At 56.4% G+C, this 19,494-nt stretch overlaps 1 pseudogene; it reads right to left on the bottom strand.

The window, feature by feature from the left end:
• Nucleotides 1–522: 522 nt before the first annotated feature.
• On the bottom strand, nucleotides 523–1,117 carry LOC115912709 (annotated as a pseudogene).
• Nucleotides 1,118–19,494: the final 18,377 nt, after the last annotated feature.

The raw sequence follows: 19,494 nt of genomic DNA on the forward strand, positions 1-19,494 counted from the left end.
CCCTCCAGCTCCAGCCCTCTGTGTGGGACCCACTTTGTCCCCAGCCTGTGGCCCAAAGGGCCGGGGCAGATTCTGGTTTTGGTGCCAGCCTGGCTCTGCCTGCTCTGGGCATCACCTGGGGAGACCCAGGGTGCTCAGGGGAAGCAGGGCTGGCAAGGAGAGAGGTCCCTGGTGGTGCAGAGGGATGTGGAGGCAGCTCCCAGCTCTGCTCCAGGAGCTGGAGGAGAAGATGCTTCTCTCCTTCAACCCATTGAGTCACCCCCAAACAGCCACCAAGGCCCAGATGGCTGCAGCAGGGAGGAGCTTTCCAGAGCAAGAGGAACCGGCTGTAAATAGCAGACTGTGCAATTAACTCCCCGCACAGCAGATTTCTGTCCCAGCAGAAGGAACAGCCAAAGTGTTCCGTCCATCCTGCTGCCTCCAGGCACCTGGGAGGTGCTGCTGGGCGACAGGTGAAGGGCATGGACCAGCTCCATCCTGGAGGTGCTGAGGGCCACACGTGCAGTGTCACAGCAGTGTCTGTCAGTGCCTGTCCGTGAAGATCCCAGCCCCAAACTCCTCTGAGGGGCACTCCTGGTGCAGGTGGCTGGTCTTGCTGTTCTCATTCACCTTGTAGTACTTGAGCACTGCAAGCTTAACCTTCTTTCTCTTATGCTTGTTCTTCTTGGGAGTCGTGTAAAACATCTTCTCCTTCTCCTTCTCCTTCTCCTTCTCCTTCTCCTTCTCCTTCTCCTTCTCCTTCTCCTTCTCCTTCTCCTTCTCCTTCTCCTTCTCCTTCTCCTTCTCCTTCTCCTTCTCCTTCTCCTTCTCCTTCTCCTCTCTCCTCCTCCTCCTCCTCCTTCTCCTCCTTCTCCTTCTCCTTCTTCTTCTTCTTCTCCTTCTTCTTAGCACCACCACAAAGTCCCAGCCCCAGGTGAAGGGTGGATTCTTGTTAGATGTTGCAGTTGGACAGTGTGTGTCCATCCTCCAGCTGCTTCCCAGCAAAGATCAGCTGCTGCTGATCCCGAGGGATGCCCTCCTTATCCTGGATCTTTGCGTCTACATTTTCTGTAGTATCAGAAGGTTCAGCCTTGAGGGCGATGGTTTTCCCCGTGAGGGTCTTCATGGAGATCTGCATGGTGAGGAGGGCAGGGGCAGCGTGGGGCACCACAGGTACCTGTAGGGCATGGACCAGCTCCTGTCCTGGAGGTGCTGATGGTCACACAGGCCAGGCAAGGACCCAAATCCTGTCCTGGAGGTGCTGATGGTCACACAGGCCAGGCAAGGACCCAAATCCTGTCCTGGAGGTGCTGATGGGTCACAGGTGAAGGGCATGGACCAGCTCTTCTCCTGGAGGTGCTGATGGCCACATGTGCAGGGCATGGACCCAGCTCCTATCCTGGAGGTGCTGCTGGGCCACCCGTGCAGGGCAAGGAACAAATCCTGTTCTGGAGGCGCTGCTGGACCACAGGTGAAGGGCAAAGACCAGCTCTTCTGGACGTGCTGCTGGGCATATGTACAGGGCACAGACTCAGCTCCTGTCCTGGAGGTGCTGATGGTCACACAGGCCAGGCAAGGACCCAGCTCCATCCTGGAGGTGCTGCTGGACCACAGGTGAAGGGCATGGACCCAGCTCCTGTCCTTGAGGTACTGCTGGGCCATGTGTGCCACGCATGGACCCAACTCTTCTCCTGGAGGTGCTGATGGTCACATATGCCAGGCAAGGACCCAGCTCCTGTCCTGGAGGTGCTGCTGATGGCCACATGTGCAGGGCATGGACGCAGCTCTTCTTCTTCAAGCCCTGCTTGGGGTCCCACCTCCACCTCCACAGCCTGGACACCCAAAATTCCTACAGCCATGATCTGGATGGAACATGGCATGGGTCACCTGGGCTGACCACAGGGTGCCCCAGCAGCTGCACACAGGGAGCAGCCTCAGGCTGGGAGAGCTGAGCAGGGAGGAGCAGCTCCAGGGGAGGGAGAGGTGCTAAGAAGGAATTAACGTCTGGATCTATAAAACACTTGGTCCCAATTATTATAATGCACTGATTAGGGGAACTCAATAGTTCTGCTGGTGGTTAATGGCAGTAATTACCCAGATATGACTACAGTGGCAATATTAATAACTCTGGGCCATTAGTATTTGTGAGCAATGAGCAGAATACACATCCCTGAGCCTCGGGCTGGGTGTCTCCCCTCCAGCTGCAGCCTGGAGCAGGGCTGGCAGATGCCAGGGCTCAGCTGCAGAGGAAGCAGACCCAGGACCTGGCTGATGTTTGCCAGCTGCAGAAGAATCACAGAATCTTAGGGCTGGGAAAGACCTCTGAGCTCACCAAGTCAACCTTCAACTGAATCCCACTACAGCCACTAAACCATATCACCTGTGCCATGTCTACTGGTTTTTTGAACCCTTCCAGGGGTGGTGACTTCACCACTGCCCTGGGTGGCTGTGCCAGGGCTTGATCACTCTTTGAGTGAAGAAACTTCCATAATATCCAACCTGAACCTTGTCTGACCCAGCCTGAGGCCATTCCCTCTGCTCCTGTCCCTGTTCCTGGAGCACAGCCCGACCCCCCGGCTGTCCCCTCCTGGCAGGAGCTGTGCAGAGCCACAAGGGCCCCCTGAGCCTCCTTTGCTCCAGGCTGAGCCCCTTCCCAGCTCCCTCAGGAATTCTCCATTCCCTTCCCAGCCCTGTTCCCTTCCCTGGACTCGCTCCAGCCCCTCCAGGTCCTTCCTGAACTGAGGGGCCCAGAACTGTCCCCAGGGCTGGGGGTGTGTCCTCACCAGTGCCAGCACAGCGTGTCTGGAGCCACCACAAGGACGTGGCCTCTTGTCCCTCTCTGCTGAGCCTGGGGCCGTCCCTGCTGGGAGCAGAGGTGACGTGCTGTGATGGTGCTGCTGCAGCCTGGGGCTCCTGCTCACCTGGGGGAAAACAGCCTGAACCCCTGTCCCCGTGTCCCCCTGTCCCTGTGTCCCCCTGTCCCCATCTCCCCCTGTCCCTGTGTCCCCCTGTCCCCGTGTCCCCCTGTCCCCATGTCCCCCTGTCCCTGTGTCCCCCTGTCCCCCGTCCCCATCTCCCCCTGTCCCCATGTCCCCCTGTCCCTGTGTCCCCCTGTCCCTGTGTCCCCCTGTCCCCATGTCCCTGTGTCCCCCTGTCCCTGTGTCCCCCTGTCCCCGTGTCCCCCTGTCCCTGTGTCCCCCTGTCCCCGTGTCCCCATGTCCCTGTGTCCCCCTGTCCCCATGTCCCCCTGTCCCCCTGTCCCCATGTCCCCCGTCCCTCTGTCTCCATCTCCCCCTGTCCCTGTGTCCCTGTGTCCCCGTGTCCCCGCGTCCCCTGTCCCCTGCAGATGAGCTGTCCTGCAGTGTGGGTCAGAGCCTGGAATGTTCTCTGGGGAGCAGGACGCAGACAAGGGCTGGCTCCACGTCTGCCTGCTGCAGAGGAGGGAGCTGGGCTGGATCCCCTGCCCTGGGTTCACAGCACGGTGAACAACCCCCCCTGGGCAGGGAGGGTGGGCAAGGCCCCTGGAAGGAGCTTGGAGGAGCTCAGAGGGCACGGGCTGGCAGTGCTGGGCGCTGCTTCTCCAAAGAAGAGCCAGGATGGGGCTGGAGCAGCCACTACGGGTGTCACCCACCCACCCACCAGGGCACTCCAGGTCCCCGCTGAAGGTGGGCACAGAGGGCACCACAAGTGCCATGCGTGGATGATCCAGCAGGCTGCAAATCCCCCGTGGTGCTGCCATCCCTGAGACACGGACCTGCGCACCCGTGTCACACTGCACAGGGGACAGACAGCCCTTTGTCCCAGCACCTCTCACAGAGGTAAGCGGCTCCTCCATGCCCAGCCCAGCCTCCCTCTCGCCGTCCCCGGGGTCAGGTTACCCTCGTGGCTGTCTCCGCTTGTCTCCTCGGCTTCCCCGCTCCCATCCCCATCTGCGGCCGAGACATCGGCTCCTCCCGCCCAGCATCTGCATCCCCTGGGACCCCTCTGACTCCAGCCTGGGGCTGCGGCTGCTCAGCCATTTCCCAACAAAAGGGACCATTAATTGCTGCCTGCTTTGCTCCTCGGCACGAGAAAACTGCCACCAGCCTCCAGGAGATCGGAGATGGGCAGGAGAGCAAGGATGTGCTCCTGGGAGAGGCTGGAGCTTCAGCAGGATGCTGCCAGCTTCCAAAGGCAGGAGGGTTTGGGACGGGGACAGCAGGGTTGGGATGGGACAGCAGGGTTGGGATGGGACAGCAGGGTTTGGGATGGGGACAGCAGGTTTGGGGATGAGTGATGCCTCAGGTTTAGCTTTTCTGTTTTTCACATTCTGCGCTGCTTTGGTGTGTGGATTCACATTATGGGATGGTGAGCTCTGTGCACAGAGCAGGGAGACAAAACAATTCCTGCTCCAGCTGGGCACCAAGGACAAATGACCCAAATCTCAGGCCCAAGAGCACAAACACCATGGGCTGGAGAGAGAAAAACAAGAAAGATGGGACTTTATAACCTAAAGCTATAACTGGACAATTCACCCCAATATACAAATGGTCCAGAACTTATAACAATGGGAGGCCCTCTGACTGGTTGTCCATTTTTTGGACATTTTGGTTCATCTTGGGTTCATTTTGGGACCATTTTGGTTCATCTTGGATGCAGCCCTGGCTGGGCTCTTGTGCTGCCCAAGGTGGATCCATGGAGGAGATCCTTTTAATAAATCCCTGCTTTATTCTTTAGCTCAGTCTGGTCTCTGTTCTAGGTCAGTATTCTCAAGGCATCAGTGGACAGCAGGGTCTGGGGACAGGGACAGCAGGGTTTAGGATGGGGACAGCAGGGTTTGGGGATGGGGACAGCAGGATTTAGGATGGGGACAGCAGGGTTTGGGGATGGGGACAGCAGGGTTTGGGGATGGGGACAGCAGGGTTGGGATGGGGACAGCAGGGTTTGAGGACAGGGACAGCAGGGTTTGGGCCACTGTGACCAAGCAGAGCTATTCCCTGCCCTGTGCACTCCAAACCCAGCCTCCATCCTCCTCCCAAGCCCCGGGGAACTTTGGCTCTGGTGTCTCCAGCTCAGCCCTAATGATGGGAGCATTTAGCACACAGCGCCTGTATTCAAACACTCCGGCAGGGGCAGACACCCTGTCACCCAGGTGACACGTCTCTTACACGCTGCCAATTTAGCAGCAAGAAGTCCCTGGAATCTGGGTTAGCGCTGGCAGCAGCTGCCGGTGGCCCCCGGCCCCGGGGGAGGGAGGGGTGGGAGCACAGAGCATCCCCCAGCCCCAGGAACAGCCCCCAGCACACCCGGGCTGGGTGGGAGACCTTGGCACCCCCTCCATGCAGGCAGGCTCAAAGCAGGCAATTTATAATGAAAAATAAAAATAAAAATTAAAAAAATTACATCTCTGGTTATTTTCCACTGACCCGGGCTGGGTGGGAGATCTTGGCACCCCCTCCATGCAGGCAGGCTCAAAGCAGGCAATTTAAAATGAAAATTAAAAATAAATAAATAAATTAAAAAAATATATATATAAATCTCTGGTTATTTTCCACTGAAATTTCCTGAAGAAATCTTCTTTTTCTCCTTTCCCCTGCATTGCCATCAGATTCTCCCCTCGCTGCCAAACCCTTTCCTTGCACAAATGAAAAACCCCAAACAAAAGCTGTCAGGACAGAAGATGGTGAACATGCCTGGCTTCCCAGCAGCCAAAACCTGATTCTCCTAACCAAGCCCAGAAATATTTTTTACCCTGAGAATTTCCAGCCTCTTGGTTCCCATTACAACAAAAAGCAAAGCTTTTCCACACACCCTGCAGAAGTCCCTCAGTGGGTGACCAGTGCTTGGGCATAATTACACAGTGATTAAGCTGGATGCCAAAGGACAACTCCCTGTCCCTGTCACATCCCTCTGGATCTTGTCAGGGCCAGAACCCGGGTTTGGGCTCACCCATCTGCAGGCTGTTATAAACAAAAAAAATCTGCCAATTTTTTGGGGGGGGAAAAAAAGGAGTTGCAGAACCAGTTGGACCAGTTGTTGCCAAGGTGGAGATCTACCTGTTTGTTATTGTAATCACCGGTCGTTTTAGCTAATTGCTCCTTTTGTATCGGTATAGCCCTGCCTGGGGCTAAGCTGTCCTTCGGCGAGAGGTGGGGCATCAGAGAGAATGCAAATTAACCTCAGGACCAGCATGGCATGGGAGGCCACCCCACCAAACTTACCGAAAAAAACCCCAAAACAACGAGCCAATACAGAATTAAGAGATCAGAGTGATGTCTGGACGTGAAGAACAGAGTACCGAGCCTGCAGAGATGCTGAAAACCTTTGTTGCCCCTCGCCCTGAGCACGAAGACTTCAGCTGAGGGCAAGACCTTGGCTGGAACCACTTGTAAGTTGGGAAACCTGGGGATATGCCCACTGCTTTCGTGAGGATGGGATCTCCATCTCTGCCCTTTAGTAGACAAAGCTGCACGTTCCTTCTCCTCCGAGTTACCCTGGGAGCGATTTCGGACCCGTCAAGCTTTCCAACCTTCAGCTGATCGCTTTTAATAAAGGCATTAAAAGGAGAAAAAGTCTCCTGCCCTGTTTATTTCACAGGCAGAGCGCAGAGGGTGCAAGCGCCCCCTGGTTTGTGTGAGTTATCCCAAAGGGAGCCGTCCCTGGTTTCCGTCCATGGGAGGTGCAGGCGGGAGTTAGGAAATGTCACTGCCCGGTGCCCAGCCTGCAATCACACAGCCCCTGGCACACCTGGCACACCTGTGTGACCATGCTCACAGGGGTCTTGGATGAGGGAAGAGACGAGAATGTTGACTCCATGTTTCAGAAGGCTGATTTATTATTTTATGATATATATTACATTAAAACTATACTAAAAGAATAGAAGAAAAGGTTTTCATCAGAAGGACTAAGAATAGAATCAGAAAGAACGACAACAAAGGTTTGTGTCTTGGACAGAGAGTCCGAGCCAGCTGGGCTGTGATTGGCCATTAATTAGAAACATCCAACATGGGCCAATCACAGATGCACCTGTTGCATTCCACAGCAGCAGATAATCAATGTTTACATTTTGTTCCTGAGGCCTCTCAGCTTCTCAGGAGGAAAAATCCTAAGGAAAGGATTTTTCATAAGAGTTGTCTGCAACACACCTGGAACCCAAAGCTCACCTTTCCTCGGAGAGCTGGAGCAGTGGATTACACCCGGGATTTTTTTTCTTGCCTTTACTTTGTGCCTTTACCTCATTTCATGTTCAATTTTTAAGCTTTGCCAAGGCTCCTTTTGTCCATTCCCTAATTCCTGCTGCCTTTTAACGTGTCTCAGCTCATACATCCCCCTGGCCCAGCTTCCCCCCAGGTCTGGGGGCTCTCAGCCCACTTTGCAGCCCCTCAGGGCTGGGCTGGGAGGATGGGAAGCTATGAGATTCTCACTCCACGTGCAGCAGGAGCACGCTGGGCTGCTGCAGATCCTCTGCCTTCCCTCCTGCACGCTCTGCTCCCATTCCAGGCCACCTCCAGTGCCACCCTCGCCGAGGGCTGGCCACTTTTGCGATCGATAACAACGCTGGTAGTTATTCTTGTCATGAGAAGGTTAATTGCACCTCCTGCCTGGGGGCACTAACTGATCTCCGCCAGGGCTGGGGAGGCATTTTCTGCCTGTGCTCAGCGTTTCCCCAGCCCGCAGGCTGCAGGATGCAGGGATGGAGCATGTGCTGGAGCATCAGGTGCTGCAGGGGAGGGGGAGCAGGGCAGCTCTGCTGTGACCCTACTGTCAGTGGGGCTTTGGGGAGCTCTGTGTGACCCTGCTGGATGGGGGAATTAGGGGAGCTCTGTGTGACCCTGCTGAATGGAAAAATTAGGGGAGCTCTGTGTGACCCTGCTGTCAGTGGGGCTTTGGGGAGCTCTGTGTGACCCTGCTGTCAGTGGGGTTTTGGGGAGGACTGCTCTGACCTTGATCTTGGGGGCTTTAAGCTCTGCTGTGACCCTGCTGTCAATGGGAATTAGGGGAGCTCTGTGTGACCCTGCTGTCCATGGGGTTTAGGGGATCTCTGTGTGACCCTGCTGTCCATGGAGAATTAGGGGATCTCTGTGTGACCCTGCTGTCCACGGGGCTTTAGGGGGATCTCTGTGTGACCCTGCTGTCCATGGGGTTTAGGGGATCTCTGTGTGACCCTGCTGTCCATGGAGAATTAGGGGATCTCTGTGTGACCCTGCTGTCCATGGGGCTTTAGGGGATCTCTGTGTGACCCTGCTGTCCACGGGGCTTTAGGGGGATCTCTGTGTGACCCTGCTGTCCACGGGGCTTTAGGGGATCTCTGTGTGACCCTGCTGTCCACGGGGCTTTAGGGGATCTCTGTGTGACCCTGCTGTCCATGGAGAATTAGGGGATCTCTGTGTGACCCTGCTGTCCATGGGGTTTGCAGCTGTCATGCCCCACACAGCGATGCTGCCCCAGGTTGGATCACTCCCCACCCCTCTGGGATGTGGTGGAAGGAACCCCCAGCACACACTCCCAGCACCATGGGCTGTCTTGGGGTCACCCTGGCGTCTCCATCCTGCCTTGGGGACCCAGGGGCTGCAGGACAGAGGGACACGAGTCCCTGGAGCAGTGATGGCTGAGCCCTGGTGAGGCTCTGTGTGGCAGAGGGGTTTCATGGCTCGTGGCTGCTGTGGGGATGAAACCTGCACAGATCCCAGCAGTGAGAGGAGAGGGGCTGCCAGGCTGTGCCCCCTGCACAGGGAATGCCAGGGTGTGCCCCCTGCACAGGGGATGCCAGGCTGTGTTCCCTACACAGGGGATGCCAGGCTGTGCCCCCTGCACAGGGGATGCCAGGCTGTGCCCCCTGCCCAGCTCCCTGCTCTGCTAGCCAAGGGGGTCAGGAAAGGATTTGATCTCCCATGCTGCAAGGGTGGGTGGCACTGGAGCAGAACTCTGCTGCTGCACAGACCTCTGTGGCTTGCAGGGACATGGTCTGTCTGTCTGTCTGTCTGTGTGAGCTGCCCTGCTCCCCTTCCAGCCCCATTCCCAGCCATCCCATCCCCCTTTTCCCTCTCTTTCTCCCTCCTGCATTCACAGTCTGTGCCCATGGCCTGTCTGCAGCCTGGTGTGTGACCTACTTACACACAGAGCCCCAGCTCTTGCCTTTTCTCCCTTTTCTCTCCCGAACAAAGCAGGGCCCTGCTGCCCCCCCTGCTCCTGCTCAGTGCCAGCTCCAGGGCTCTGTCCTGAGCCCCCCGTGCCACTGCCATCCCCGCTGGCTCTGCAGCCTCCTCCCTGCCAGCCAGGATGGTCTCAGCCTGCTGCTAACACCTTGCACGGAGCCTCTCAATGCTTTAGGGTTTCAGCTTTTCTATTTTTCACATCCTGCCCTGCATTAGTGCAAAACTCTGTACTCCATGTAGAGTTTTACCGTCCTCACATGTTGGTCAGATAAAAGAATTCCTCCAGGCCTGAGGTACAAGGACACCCTACAGCCTCAGGCCCCAAAAGTTATTAAAAAAAAGTGAACTGGGGGGAGCAAACTGGGGGTAAATGACTTCATTAATTGAAGTTGTAATTAGAGAATTAACCCCTGATATGTAAATGGACCAAACTTATAATTGTCTGAAAAACTTGTGATCACTGGGTGCAGCCTCTGGGAGGCTTTGGCTGCCCAAGGTGTATCTGTTGAAGGCCTTTAATACATCCATATTTGATTTTCTTAACCTTGTCCGGCCTCTGTTCCAGGGAGCCCCTCCAGGCACCATCCAGGGGATGCCCAGCTCCTGCCTGCCAGGCTGCCTGAGGCCGGCAAGGGCAGCAGGGAGCGGAGCTGGGGCTGCTCAGGCTTCTCCAGATGTGCCAGTGCCAGCCTGCAGCACTGCCAGCTGTGCCCACGCTGTGCCTGTGCCAGCCTCCAGCACTGCCAGCTGTGCCCACCCTGTGCCAGCTGTGCTCACCCTGTGCCAGCTGTGCTCACCCTGTGCCAGCTGTGCCCACCCTGTGCCAGCCTGCAGCACTGCCAGCTGTGCCCACCCTGTGCCAGCTGTGCCCACCCTGTGCCAGTGCCAGCCTGGCCCTTCCCCCATGGAGACACTCCAGGGGTCAGGATAAGCATGTCGCCCTTCAGAGGTCCCTGCTGCAGGTCTGGGGCCTGCCACACCAAATTTGGGCTCAGGAGAGGCAGGTGAGGTGTCTGCTCTGGAGCTGGTGCTGCTCAGAGCCGTGCCAGGGTCAGGGATGCTGGCCTGGCAGCAGAACCAGGGCTGTATTGTGCCCTGGATTTTTTTTTTACTAGAAAAAAATTTGCTTGTTTTGGGTTTGGGGTGATGGCTAAGTTTGTAGGTTTGGTGGGTGGGGTGGAGCTATGAGAAAATGTATGTCGAGTTGGTGAGTAGACAATGTATTGTGCCTTATTTTTTGGTTTGCAGAACACGTATCTGTGCCCTGGATCAGGTTTGGGTTGGGGATGGTGACCTGGCAGCAGGCAGGGTGAGGACCACCAGGACCACCAGGGCTGTATCTCTGCTCTGGATCGGGTTTGGGTTTGGGGTGATGGCCTGGCAGCAAGCAGGGCTGTATCTCCTTGGATCAGGTTTGGGTTGGGGATGGTGGCCTGGCAGCAGGTAGGGTGAGGACCACCAGGACCACCAGGGCTGTATCTGTGCCCTGGATGAGGTTTGGGTTGGAGAATTGTGGCCTGGCAGGAGGTAGGGTGAGCCACCAGGGCTGTATCTGTGCCCTGGATCAGGTTTAGTTTGGGGATGGTGGCCTGGCAGCAAGCAGGGTGAGTCCCACCAGAGCTGTGTCTGTGCCCTGGATCAGGGTGGCTGCTCCTTGCTCTGCTCCAGGCTGTGCAGATTCTCCCCGCTCCTCTCCACTGCACAGGAACACACTGGGATGCTGCAGATCCTCTGCCTTCCCTCTGCTCCGCTCCCATTCTGCACCACCTCCAGTCCCACCCTGCGGCTGGGGCTTGCACAGGGGATGGCTGGGGATGCTGAGGGGATCCTGGGGGAAAAGCTCCACATTTCAGCATTGCCTCTCTAGGCAGAACCACCCCCAGGAAATCCCCAGGGGAACGGGCAGAGCTCCATGCCCAGAGGCACACAGGGGGAGCACAGGTGGGCACACACTGGCACAGGCTGGACAGGGTGCCCAGGTGTGGCCCTGCTGGGGACACAGGGCAGGGTGAAGAAGGGCAGGAGGCTGTGGCAGCTCAGGTGCTGCCCCAGGGCTCTGCCACATGCTGGTGACACCACCCAGAGCAGGGGATGCTCCCACTCAGCCCAGCCCAGCCCAGCCCGCCTGTGGGTGTGTTAAGAGCAGGGGGCTCCCTGCCTCCGCTAATGGCAATAATAAGCTAATTAGGGGCTGTATAATCAAGGCCTTGTTGCTATGCAAACACTGAGGCAGGAGATGCCCCCGAATCCCCCGGCACACCTGATAAGTCTCCAGAGACAGAGATGCTCTCTGGAGATCTGAGCCTTCTGTGGGCTGCCCTGCTGCTTGTCACAGGGCAGGAAAAGATCCTTCCTTCCTTTCCTTCCCTTCTTCCTTCCCTTCCCTTCCCTTCTTCCTTCCCTTCCCTTCTTCCTTCCCTTCCCTTCCCTTCCCTTCCCTTCCCTTCCCTTCCCTTCCCTTCCCTTCCCTTCCCTTCCCTTCCCTTCCCTTCCCTTCCCTTCCCTTCCCTTCCCTTCCCTTCCCTTCCCTTCCCTTCCCTTCCCTTCCCTTCCCTTCCCTTCCCTCCTTCCTCCTACAGTTCTCCTCATCTCTCTGATGGAGAGGCATGGGAAGGGATTCCCACCCCGAGCAAGGAGGCAGAGCAGAGTTCCCCTCTGCTGAGCCCCCCCTGGCTCACATTGGCCTGCCAGCAGTGCCAGCAGCCCGTGCCTGCTCACCTGGAGTTTCCCACCTGCACATGGGGATGATGATTCCAGCCCCATGGTGCCTCCAAGGCAGCTCCAGCTGGGGCTGTCAGGGCTGTCTGAGGTGGGGTGGGGTAGGAGCGTCGGGGGGTAGGATGGTTGGGACGGATGGAGACGAGAGATTTTTGAAGCCAGATTGTGGAACTTGTGGTTTATTGCAAAGGGCCTAGGTGCAGGGCCCTGCTGGGAGCTGCCAGCCACAGCTCAGAGCAGGCTGAGAGAGGAGAGGGGAGAGAGGATGAGAGCATAAAAGGATAAGAAAGTAAAAGCGTAAGAGAGCGAGGTTTCTGTTATAATACAATAAATCTTCTCTGCTGAATATTCTGATTCTCACTAACCAATCTAGTCCAAGATACAAATCCTACAGCATTTCCATACAGCCCATAAGAATCATTACATTCCCACACTGGGTTACATTTTAAACCCCAAAAACTCCTCTTTGGGCCCTTCTGCCAAGCCAGCAGGGTCTGCTCTGAGCCTTGAGCCTGTCTGCAAGCAGAGGGTGTTGTTTGATCAAAAGGGGATCACCTTCAGCTGGCCATGCCATTGTTTTCCAGTTGTTCGGTAACTGAGGGATCTCAAAGCTTGCTTTCATTTCAATCTCACTTATAGTTTCCATATTCTCAAAAATCTTTTGCCAGGCAATCATATTTATAAGGCTTTCCTGTTTCACCTTCCCCAGCAGGGTGGGGCAGTGGGGGCTGTGGCTTCAGCTCCCATCACACCCAAGGTGCAGCACCAGAGGTGCCCATCACACCCCAGCTGCACCTCCAGCCCCCAGCAGGGACCTGTGGCTGTCACCACACGTGAGACCACGGCACAGCATCACCTCAGCACCTTTTTGCACACCTCACTCAGCCACAGTCTGCTGGGCTGCTGCTCTGAGTGCCCCAGCTGGGCTGGGGGCCCAGGGCTGTGTGTGCCCCTGGCTGAGCTGCTCTGCTGCTGCTGCTGCAGAGGCAGGGCACTGACAGGGGCTGTAAATTGTCAGGCCCTGTAAAGCATTTAATGATTTTGAATTTATCTGCATCGATAAATACATGACAAGGTAACAGTCAAATAAATACCCATTAGTGCACTCGCTCTCTTTTTTTTAATTACGAGCTCGGGTGTAACCAATCATTTTCTGCTAAGCAAGCGCTGCAGGAAATCTTCATTAGCACCAGCCCTGGTGAGCTCTGCAGCCTGGGGAGGAGGAGAGAGCCTGGAGGGAGGTTTGGCCCCACTCAGCCAGCCCAGGGGATGCTGATACCCACTCCTGTCCAGCTGGAGGCCATGCAGGGAGGGAGGTTTGGGGTAGGGCTGTTCCAGGGGGAATTTCTTGCTCTCTCCAGCTCCCTGGTAGGAGGAGCTGGGCTCTGCTCGCAGGTGAGAAGGACAGAACGAAAGGACATGGCCTCAAACTGTCCCAAGGAAGGTTGGTATTAGGGAAATTCCTTCATGGGAAGAGTGGTCAAGCACTGGCACTGCCCAGGGCACGTCATTCCTGAAGTGTGCAAGGGTCAGTGGATGTGGCACTTCATGGTGCGGCTCAGTGGGCACGGGGGGTTCAGCTGGGGGTTGGAGTCGATGATCCTGGAGGCCTTTTCCAACTTTAATGATCCCCTGATCCTGGCTGGGAGCTCTGCACCCCCCAAGCTATGTTTTCAGAGGCAGGGTATTGAGGTGTGGGCAGGGCAGGGGATCTCACTTGCTGCTGGTCCTTTGGGCACCCTCCCCACACTGAGTGACCCAGAAAGTGCCAGAGGGGGGCAAACCACCCTGGCTGGCACCTCAGAGCATGCCCTGTCCTGGCAGGTGCCACACCCAGGAGGGGGCATGAAGAAATACAAAACTGCTGTGGAGGGGATTCTTCCAGTGAAGGAATTTCCCTAATACCAACCTTCCCTGGGACAGCTTGAGGCCGTGTCCTCTCGTGCTGTCCTTCTTACCTGCGAGCAGAGCCCAGCTCCCACCTGGCTCCTCTTACCTGTGCTGTGAAGGGGAAGTGCTGTGAAATCCTGGAGCTCCAGCTCTGGTGCTGGCATGGCCATGGCGCTGCTGTGACGGGGCTGAGTGCAGGAGAGGAGGAACAGGGTGAAGGACGAATTCTCACCAAGTTTGGCCCTGCAGGGAGGGGACACAGGCCAGCAGCAGGTCGCTGTCCTGGGCTGTCCTAGGGTGAGGTTATGATGCTGTATCCCCATTTGTCTATTCTGTTCGTGCTGGATATCATGTTCTGTGCCTTCAAGACTGGCTCTGAAGAGCGAATGTTTTGTTTTGGTTTTGCTCTCAGCCGCTCCCCCATGGCTGGTGGGACACACAGACAGGGCAGTACATGGTGCTGCTTTTGCTTTTCCCTTTGCTCTTGCTTCTGCTTTGCTCCTGCTTTTTGCTCCTGCTCATTAGTTAGTTTAGCTAAGCAGTCCAAATTTTCCCTGGACTGTTTCTCCTTTCCCTTTTTGGACCAACTCGAACCTGCTCCGGACTGGGGCCTGGGAACACCGAGAGTTTGCACCTTGTGGCTGCAGCAGCTGCCCCAGCACAGGAGGGACTGAGAACAGAGCGACCACCCCCAGGAGAGACTTTCTGAATTTGTCATCTTTTTCAGAGCAACGACAGAGTGGTGTCACCTGGTATTGTGTCACAGACATCTCTTATGGAAAATCCTTCCCTTAGGATTTTTCCTCCTGAGAAGCTGAGAGGCCTCAGGAACAAAATGTAAACATTGATTATCTGCTGCTGTGGAATGCAACAGGTCCATCTTTGATTAGCCCATGCTAGTTGTTTCTAATTAATGGCCAATCACAGTCCAGCTGGCTCGGACAGAGAGTCCAAGACACAAACCTTTGTTATCATTCTTTCTGATTCTATTCTTAGCCAGTCTTCTGATGAAATCCTTTCTTCTATTCTTTCAGTATAGTTTTAATGTAATAGATATCATAAAATAATAAATCAGCCTTCTGTTACATAAAGTCAAATCCTCATCTCTTCCCTCAACCTGAGACCCCTGTGAACACCGTCACAGTATTGCTCACTTGTGTGCCGGGGGTGCTGTGCCTGTTAAATAAACAGGTTCTTTCCACTTCTCTCTGAGGAATCCTTCCCAAACCAGTTGTGGGGAGGGGCCGTGTGGATTTGCGGTTTGCAGGTTTGGAGGTTTTCTCCCAAATTTGCCCTAAACCAGGACATGGGGACAGAGGTGTGTGAGGAGTGGGGTCAGGGGCAGAACCTGCCCTGTGCCTTCCCCGCCTCCCCGGCAGCCCTGGCTCCGAGAGGGGCACAGGGAGAGCACGGCTGCTCTGCTCTGTCTCATTTCTGTCTGGCAACATTTTTCCAGCAGAGCAGCTTCTAAACTCTGAGCATCTCCTGGGAACATGTCGATCCTGATGATATTTTTCTACGGAGAAGTGTCAAATCAAATGATTTCAACTTTCACATTTTGTTTCAATAACGTCGAAAGGATTTTTTTTTTTTTCCAATGAGAGGCGAACATTTCAATTTGACATTATCATTTGGTTTCATTCCATTTGGGCTTTTATATTATCATATCACTCCAAATCTACATTTCTAGTCTATCTAGTGTTTTACTGTTTAATGATTTAACGGCATCAAAACCCAGTGAAACGTTTGGATGTTTTTGGGGGAATTTTCCCTCCCTGGAAATTTGTACATTTTGGGAAAATCTGCATTGGGAAGCCCCAGAATTCCCAGGGGATGGAGCTGCCATGGTGCAGCTGGCTGTGGCGCAGAGCACTGTGTGGAGGCAGCAGCAATCAGGGGCACTTTGTCCTGTGCTGGAGCCAGAGGAAGGACACAGATGTGACCTGCTGTGTGCTGCACAGCCATAAATAGTGAGTGGCCGGGCTGGGAGGGAGGAAGGTGAAGGCATTGTACACAAAGTGGAGAGAAACTCGTCAACAGGAGTCAGGAAAGAGGGTGCCCTTGGTACCCAGAGCCTGCTGTCCCTGGGGAGCAGGGAAGGCTGCATGCAAGAGCAGGGGGTGAGCAGCAATGCACACACAGGGTGGTTGTGAGGGGTTTTTTGGTGGGTGTGATGGAGAACTGCCAGGATTTTCCCTTAATGGGAAAAATGAATTCCCTTCTGGCAATTCCAGCCCAGCCCCTGCCCACCCTGCCAGGGAACAATTCCCAATTGCCAAGATCCCATCCAGCCCTGCCCTCTGGCACTGGCAGCCATTCCCTGGCTCCTGTCCCTCCATCCTTGTCCCCAGTCCCTCTGCAGCTCTCCTGGAGCCCCTTCAGGCCCTGCAAGGGCTCTGAGCTCTGCCTGGAGCCTTCTCCTCTCCAGGGGAGCACCCCCAGCTCTCCCAGCCTCTCTGAACCAAGGGCTGGGACACAGCTCTGCTTCCCAGCAGCAAGTGAGGGCAGGAACCTGCTTTCCCCTCTGCCAGAGAGCATCACTGGGCACAGGGGCTGTGCTTCATTCCTGCTCTGGGCACACAGGGGCTGTGCTTCACCAGCTGCTCTGGGCACAGAGGGCACGTCCCTGATGGATCAGAGTCTTTGACTGGGTCTCTGCAGCTGTGCCAGGGCTGCAGCAGGCAGGTTGGCAGCCGGGCACTGCCCCTGCACCCACGCCCTGCAGGGGTGGCTCGTTTCTGAGGGGAGTGTTGGGGTGATGCCCCGTGCCCTGGGTGCCCCCTGGCACCACACACAGCCTGCCAGGCTCCTGCATTCCCCTCTGGCACAGCCCTGTGGCTCGCAGGGTGGATTAAAAGCTGCTTTAATGGATATTTATGATCCCCATCACAGCCTTTTACTGCCTGTCCTTTCCCATTAGGGCAGCGTGTGCCCAGGCTGCGGGCGGGGAGGGGTCTGGCTGCCTGGAACAAACCCCTGACACCCCACCGAGGCTTCAGAGAGGTTCCCCTGTGCCGGGGGGCTCTGTCCCCCGCAGATCTCACAGCAGAACCATCCATAGGCACCTCCCCACATCCCCCAGTCTGCCTCTCCAGCTGAGAGTTTCCAGTTTTCCAGGGGAAACTGAGGCACAGGGGGGAGTCGGCGCCCTTGCCATTGTCCCCAGGGGTTCGGGTGGTGTCACACGCTGTGCACGGGGACCTGGGGGTGCGCAGGCACAGCTGGGCAAGCCAGGGGTGGCAGCGGGCCATGGCACAGTGGTGGTGGGGGATGTGCTGGAGGGGAGGCAGGAGCGGTGGGCAGGAGCCAGAACTGCGGGGATCCGCCTGCCCCGGCCCTGCTGAGCACGGGGGCGGCCTTTGGGGTCTGCTGCCTTTGGGGTGTGCTGCCTTTGGGGTGTGCTGCCTTTGGGGTCTGCTGCCTTTGGGGGTGCTTCCTTTGGGGCTGCTGCCTTTGGGGGTGCTTCCTTTGGGGCTGCTGCCTTTGGGGGCTGCATTTGGGGGTGCTGATTTTGGGGATGCTGCCTTTGGGGTTGGTGCCTTTGGGGGTGCTGCCTTTGGGGGCTGCTCTTGGGAAGTGCTGCCTTTGGGTGCTGCCTTTGGGGATGCTGCCTTTGGGGTTGGTGCCTTTGGGGCTGCTGCCTTTGGAGATGCTGCCCTTGGGGGGTGCTTTTGGGGGTGCTGCCTTTGGGGAGTGCTTCCCTTGGGGGTGCTGCTTTTTGCGGCTGCTGCCTTTGGGGTTGGTGCCTTTGGGGGCGCTGCTTTTGGCGGCTTCTGCCTTTGGGGGCTGCTCTTGGGAAGTGCTGCCCTTGGGGGCTGCATTTGGGAGGCTGCTGCCTTTGGGGGTGCTTCCTTTGGGGCTACTGCCCTTGGGGGGTGCTTTTTGCGGCTGCCTTTGTGGGTGCTGCCTTTGGGGTCTGCTGCCTTTGGGGGTGCTGCCTTTGGAGTGTTGCCTTTGGGGTCTGCTGCCTTTGGGGGTGCTGAATTTGGGGGGTGCTTTTGGGGGTGCTGCCTTTGGGGTTGGTGCCTTTGGGGGCTGCATTTGGAGCTGCCAGAGCTCCAGGAGGGACGGGAACCCCTCCCAGCCCCGCGGGGCTCCCTCTCGCTGCCTCTAAATGAAACTCCCCCAGGACAGCATATTAAACTTGACCTGCGCGCCACCTCCCAGATTAACATCAGAGGAGAAAGAATGAAAGGTCTGCGGAGGGCAGGGGCGGGCGGGAGGCGGGCACGGCTCTCCTGGGCTGCTCGGAAGGGGTGGAAGGGCAGGCGGCTCGCCGGGGAGCTCTGCCGGGCGGCCGGAGCTGCAATCTGGCAAGGAAAGTTCGGGTTCTCCTTCCCCAGCTCGGTGAGAATATGGAAAGGAAAAAAAAAACCACAAAAGCAACCCCAAAAAACCAAAACCAAAACTAAACCAAAAACCAGAAAAAAAAAAAACCAAAAAAACCCCAAACAAGCAAACAAAAAAACCAACCAAACAACAACAAAAAAAAAACCACACAAAAAAACCCCAAAAAAACCAAACAAAAAAAAAAAAAACCCCAAAAAAAATAAAACAGAAAAAACCCAACAGAAACAAGAAAAAAACCAAACCAAACCAAACCAAACAAGCAAAAAGACACCAAAAAACCAACAAAAAAAACCAAAAAACCCAACAACAACAAAAACATCAAAAAACAAAACAAAACAAAACAAACCACCAAAAAACCCCCACCCCAAACACTCCTCGGAGCAGCAGGGAGAGCAGCATCAGATGCTGCCTGCAGGGATGGGGCTGGGGGCCGGGCAGTGCCCTGCTGTGACTCTGGGGACCTGCCTGGGGTGAGGGCAGCGGGGCTGGCAGGGACAACAGTGACCCTGCAGCTCCAGCAGGGCTGTGCTGGGGTGTCCTGCACGCTCTGTGTCCCCCTGGGTCACAGCCAGCAGGATGGGGAGATGGCAGCTGAGGGTGGGCAAAGATGGACCTGGACCTCCCTTGGGGTGGGAATCTTCCATGGGCCAGGGACAGCAGCCAGGGCACGGCTGGAGCTGGGCCAAGGCAGCTCAGGCTGGAGCTCAGGGCAAGGTTCTTCCCCCAGAGGGTGCTGGCACTGCCCAGGCTGCCCAGGGAATGGGCACGGCCCCGAGGCTGCCAGAGCTCCAGGGATGCCCAGGCTGGGCTTGCTGGGGGTCTGGGCAGGGTTTGGCTTTGGGATTGATCATCCCTGTGGGTCCCTTCCAGCTCAGCACATTCCATGATTGTGTGAGAGTGAGGGATGGGGGAGATGAAGGATGGGGCAGAAATTTGGGCAGCGCTGCAGGGATGGCCAGGGTGGGGTTGTTGGGGGGTTTAGGCAGGGTTTGGGGTTGGACTGGATGATCCTTGGGGTCCCTTGAGCTCAGGGCGTTCTCTGATCCTGCTGGGGAGGACGCAGTGGTTTTGCAGCAGCGCCGTGCTCGCCCCATCCGCGAGCAGGAGACACCACAGGCACTCACAGCCTTCAAGAGCTGACAAGCTGGTGAGAATGAAAAGTTCAAAACCAGTGCTGGGGACGTGTAAGTGTCTGTGGAACTAAACTGCCATTTGGGTGGGAGCAGGCGCGCCAGGCCCCGTCTCCTCCCGCCGCCAGAAAAGGTCACCCTTCAGCAGCTGGAGTCACCCAGCCTCCCCCGGCTGGGGACGTGGCTCTTGCTCCTCTTAATGAGGTGACCTTCGTGCCAGCGCTGCTCTCTGAAGAGTCGACAGGTCACATTAAGCAGGTGTTTGATTCTGCCCCGCTCCGGCTGTCGGGAGC

This window comes from Camarhynchus parvulus, chromosome 23, assembly GCF_901933205.1.
Source record: "Camarhynchus parvulus chromosome 23, STF_HiC, whole genome shotgun sequence".
Lineage (NCBI taxonomy): Eukaryota > Metazoa > Chordata > Aves > Passeriformes > Thraupidae > Camarhynchus > Camarhynchus parvulus.